Source organism: Carassius gibelio, chromosome B22 (genome assembly GCF_023724105.1).
Source record: "Carassius gibelio isolate Cgi1373 ecotype wild population from Czech Republic chromosome B22, carGib1.2-hapl.c, whole genome shotgun sequence".
NCBI classification, from domain to species: Eukaryota; Metazoa; Chordata; class Actinopteri; order Cypriniformes; family Cyprinidae; genus Carassius; species Carassius gibelio.
In genome coordinates this window covers 48,007,402-48,012,401 of record NC_068417.1, presented here as the reverse complement: position 1 = coordinate 48,012,401, position 5,000 = coordinate 48,007,402, and the positions used below count along the sequence as shown (strand labels likewise).

General features: G+C 39.5%; 4 non-coding genes and 1 pseudogene across 4 annotated transcripts; all 5 read right to left on the bottom strand.

Annotated features, from left to right (window-relative positions):
• Positions 1-374: 374 nt before the first annotated feature.
• Positions 375-493, bottom strand: LOC128004199 (5S ribosomal RNA). Its single transcript, XR_008176895.1, has one exon. It is a non-coding gene; the product is annotated as a 5S ribosomal RNA (ribosomal RNA).
• Positions 494-1,124: 631 nt separating this feature from the next.
• LOC128000110 (5S ribosomal RNA) lies at positions 1,125-1,243 on the bottom strand. The gene has a single exon (XR_008172905.1). It is a non-coding gene; the product is annotated as a 5S ribosomal RNA (ribosomal RNA).
• A 221-nt stretch (positions 1,244-1,464) lies between these two features.
• On the bottom strand, positions 1,465-1,583 carry LOC128009200 (5S ribosomal RNA). The gene has a single exon (XR_008180918.1). It is a non-coding gene; the product is annotated as a 5S ribosomal RNA (ribosomal RNA).
• A 358-nt stretch (positions 1,584-1,941) lies between these two features.
• LOC128000109 (5S ribosomal RNA) lies at positions 1,942-2,060 on the bottom strand. The gene has a single exon (XR_008172904.1). It is a non-coding gene; the product is annotated as a 5S ribosomal RNA (ribosomal RNA).
• Positions 2,061-4,643: 2,583 nt separating this feature from the next.
• On the bottom strand, positions 4,644-4,762 carry LOC128006699 (uncharacterized; annotated as a pseudogene).
• Positions 4,763-5,000: the final 238 nt, after the last annotated feature.

Here is a 5,000-nt window from a genome sequence, read left to right as displayed (position 1 = left end):
CTAACCAGGCCCAAACCTGCTAAGATTCAGAGATCGGGCATTGACTCTAGTAGGAAAGTAGGAAAGAAAACCCAAAAGCTTAAAGCACCTGGTATTCCTAGGCAGTCTCTCATCAAAGTACTAACCAGACCTAAACCTGCTAAGATTCAGAGATCGGGCATTGACTCTTTTTTTTTTTTTTTTTTTTTTTTTTTTTTTAATGAAAGATTATTACATAATTCGTGAAATTTTCCAAAAAGATTAAAGCACCTGGTATTCCCAGGCAGTCTCCCATCCATGTACTAACCAGGCCCAAACCTGCTAATATTCAGAGATTAGGCATTGACTCTATTTTTTGGCAAAATTATTATATACTAAGTGAAAAATGTCCAAAAAGCTTACAGCACCTGATATTCCCAGGCGGTCTCCCATCCAAGTACTAACCAAGCCCAAACCTGCTTAGCTTCGGAGATCAGACGAGATCGGGCATAGCCAGGTTGGTATGGCCGTAAGCGAAGTTTGCTGCAAAGAGAGGGCTATTTAAAGACCAGCCAATCTTATCGCCAGTACATTATATAAGTAGGAAAGAAAACCCAAAAGCTTAAAGCACCTGGTATTCCTAGGCAGTCTCTCATCAAAGTACTAACCAGACCTAAACCTGCTAAGATTCAGAGATCGGGCATTGACTCTTTTTTTTTTTTTTTTTTTTTTTTAATGAAAGATTATTATATAATTCGTGAAATTTTCCAAAAAGATTAAAGCACCTGGTATTCCCAGGCAGTCTCCCATCCATGTACTAACCAGGCCCAAACCTGCTAAGATTCAGAGATCGGGCATTGACTCTATTTTTTGGCAAAATTATTATATACTAAGTGAAAAATTTCCAAAAAGCTTACAGCACCTGGTATTCCCAGGCGGTCTCCCATCCAAGTACTAACCAGGCCCAAACCTGCTAAGATTCAGAGGTCGGGCATTGACTCTAGTAGGAAGTAGGAAAGAAAACCCAAAAGCTTAAAGCACCTGGTATTCCTAGGCAGTCTCTCATCAAAGTACTAACCAGACCTAAACCTGCTAAGATTCAGAGATCGGGCATTGACTCTATTTTTTGGCAAAATTATTATAAACTAAGTGAAAAATGTCCAAAAAGCTTACAGCACCTGGTATTCCCAGGCGGTCTCCCATCCAAGTACTAACCAGGCCCAAACCTGCTTAGCTTCGGAGATCAGACGAGATCGGGCATAGCCAGGTTGGTATGGCCGTAAGCGAAGTCTGCTGCAAAGAGAGGGCTATTTAAAGACCAGCCAATCTTATCGCCAGTACATTATATAAGTAGGAAAGAAAACCCAAAAGCTTAAAGCACCTGGTATTCCTAGGCAGTCTCTCATCAAAGTACTAACCAGACCTAAACCTGCTAAGATTCAGAGATCGGGCATTGACTCTATTTTTTGGCAAAATTATTATAAACTAAGTGAAAAATGTCCAAAAAGCTTACAGCACCTGGTATTCCCAGGCGGTCTCCCATCCAAGTACTAACCAGGCCCAAACCTGCTTAGCTTCCGAGATCAGACGAGATCGGGCATAGCCAGGTTGGTATGGCCGTAAGCGAAGTCTGCTGCAAATAGAGGGCTATTTAAAGAGCAGCCAATCTTATCGCCAGTACATTATATAAGTAGGAAAGAAAGCCCAAAAGCTTAAAGCACCTGGTATTCCTAGGCAGTCTCTCATCAAAGTACTAACCAGACCTAAACCTGCTAAGATTCAGAGATCGGGCATTGACTCTATTTTTTGGCAAAATTATTATATACTAAGTGAAAAATGTCCAAAAAGCTTACAGCACCTGGTATTAACAGGCAGTCTCCCATCCATGTACTAACCAGGCCCAAACCTGCTAAGATTCAGAGATCGGGCATTGACTCTATTTTTTTGCCAAATTATTATATACTAAGTGAAAAATTTCCAAAAAGCTTACAGCACCTGGTATTCCCAGGCGGTCTCCCATCCAAGTACTAACCAGGCCCAAACCTGCTTAGCTTCGGAGATCAGACGAGATCGGGCATAGCCAGGTTGGTATGGCCGTAAGCGAAGTCTGCTGCAAAGAGAGGGCTATTTAAAGAGCAGCCAATCTTATCGCCAGTACATTATATAAGTAGGAAAGAAAGCCCAAAAGCTTAAAGCACCTGGTATTCCTAGGCAGTCTCTCATCAAAGTACTAACCAGACCTAAACCTGCTAAGATTCAGAGATCGGGCATTGACTCTATTTTTTGGCAAAATTATTATATACTAAGTGAAAAATGTCCAAAAAGCTTACAGCACCTGGTATTAACAGGCAGTCTCCCATCCATGTACTAACCAGGCCCAAACCTGCTAAGATTCAGAGATCGGGCATTGACTCTATTTTTTTGCCAAATTATTATATACTAAGTGAAAAATTTCCAAAAAGCTTACAGCACCTGGTATTCCCAGGCGGTCTCCCATCCAAGTACTAACCAGGCCCAAACCTGCTTAGCTTCCGAGATCAGACGAGATTTTTTTTTTTTTTTTTTTTTTTTTTTTTTTTTTTTATTAACAAATTTAAAATATTTCATTAAAAACATTGTACACATTTTCCACAGAAGCATAACAAACAAAAACAATAATTATTTGCCACAGGTTTGATAAAAGCCATTTCTCTAAACACCAAACACATTTATTTCACTTTACATTCAATAAATAACCTTTTATCTCCATTTTTCTTTTTGAAATACAATTAAGGCATTAGCATACCATGATACAATGTATAAAAACATTATAATAATAAATAATAATACAAATTTAAACCAAACATTGTATTCTTAGTCTACCTCCTCCTCCTCATCTTCCCTCAACACTTGAAATTTATTCTCAAACAAATGTTTCCCCTTATTGTATTTTTCCCTAAAATGTCTTTTTTTTCTGGCCACATTCACATTTGGTATTACCTTAAGGGTTCTCCTTCTTAATGTCACCCTTTTGTCCTTTCTATCATCCATTCTGTCCACTCCTTTCTCCTCTTCAGTTATCTCTTGCATTTCCTCCTCCTTTTCTTTTAGTCCTTGGTTCTCCATTTCCTCCAATGCCCCTTGTGTTACTTCCTGTGATGTCAATATTCCTTTGTCCATTTCTCCTTCCAGCCTTTTCTCTTCCAATTCCATTTCTTTCTCCTCTTCAGTTATCTCTTGCATTTCCTCCTCCTTTTCTTTTAATCCTTGGTTCTCCATTTCCTCCAATACCCCTTGTGTTACTTCCTGTGATGTCAATATTCCTTTGTCCATTTCTCCTTCCAGCCTTTTCTCTTCCAATTCCTTCTTATTTTCCACAATAGCCTCTTTATTCACACCATCCTCTTCCTCATTCTCTCCACCATTTTGTAATTCAGTTTCTTTTGACATTCGCCCTCCTACACCTTCTGACTCTTTATTTTGAATTTCATTCTCCATCCAACACTCACATCTTATGATCACCTTTCTGCAATCCGGGCACTTAATTGCATCGCAATCCCTTGCGTAATGACCCTGGCCATTGCACTGATGACATTTAAAATCTGGACAGTCTTTGAACACATGTCCCGGATTCATGCACAATCGACAGGTTTTAACCTGACGATCATGCATGATCCTGAAATACTGTGTTCCCTCCTCCGTATCAAACTTTGTACTGTATGGCAGAGACACTACTTCTTTAGGAAATTTCACCCTTAGGTACCTTGTACCATCCGCAATGTCTGTGCCTGGATACATTCTTCTTATGATGTCTGAAACAGGTGTTACGCCCCAATTTTGTAATTTAATTAAAATGTCAGAGTCCTCAATATAGGCTGGCAAATGTATGAAAGAAACCACATACTCCCTTGTTTTCAGTTGTCGAATCTCACACAGTTTTCCTTTTATCATTAATCCTTCATCTAATCCATCGCACGCCTCCCTGTTTATCAGTGTAATTTCATATTCTTTTACTTGCCTTGGTCTGACTGCTAGAATCTTTCCTCCTCCAATCCTTTCGTTCACTGCTTTGATAATGTCCTCTGCTCTTGCATCTCTCTGATCCGCCATGTCAACAATTACTGTAGCCTCTTTAGAGTAAATCCTCTTGTTATAATCCATTCGTCCTTGTCCATCTCGTTGTTCTTTATCCATTTCTTTGTCTGTTAGCACTCGTCTTCCTCCTGCCATGTCCACTTCTTTGCCATGTAATCCATCCATTTTTCAAACAAAAGAAAAATTTCTCCCCAGACAGCAAACTGCTGCTGGGAAGTATAAAAACTATAACAAACAAAAATCAATAAGTTGCAAAAGAAATAAATCTTTACGCAGATAAAACAAAACAAAAAACACAAGGTGAGCCTCTCTCACCTACTGCCTACTACAAACTGCCAACTCACTTCCTGTGTGGCTCACTAGCGTTGCCAGGTTGGTTTGGCCGTAAGCGAAGTTTGCTGCAAAGAGAGGGCTATTTAAAGACCAGCCAATCTTATCGCCAGTACATTATATAAGTAGGAAAGAAAACCCAAAAACTTAAAGCACCTGGTATTCCTAGGCAGTCTCTCATCAAAGTACTAACCAGACCTAAACCTGCTAAGATTCAGAGATCGGGCATTGACTCTATTTTATGGCAAAATTATTATAAACTAAGTGAAAAATGTCCAAAAAGCTTACAGCACCTGGTATTCCCAGGCGGTCTCCCATCCAAGTACTAACCAGTACCAAACCTGCTTAGCTTCCGAGATCAGACGAGATCGGCCAAAGCCAGGTTGGCATGGCTGTAAGCGAAGTCTGCTGCAAAGAGAGGGCTATTTAAAGAGCAGCCAATCTTATCGCCAGTACATTATATAAGTAGGAAAGAAAGCCCAAAAGCTTAAAGCACCTGGTATTCCTAGGCAGTCTCTCATCAAAGTACTAACCAGACCTAAACCTGCTAAGATTCAGAGATCGGGCATTGACTCTTTTTTTTTTTTTTTTTTTTTTTTTTTTAATGAAAGATTATTATATAATTCGTGAAATTTTCC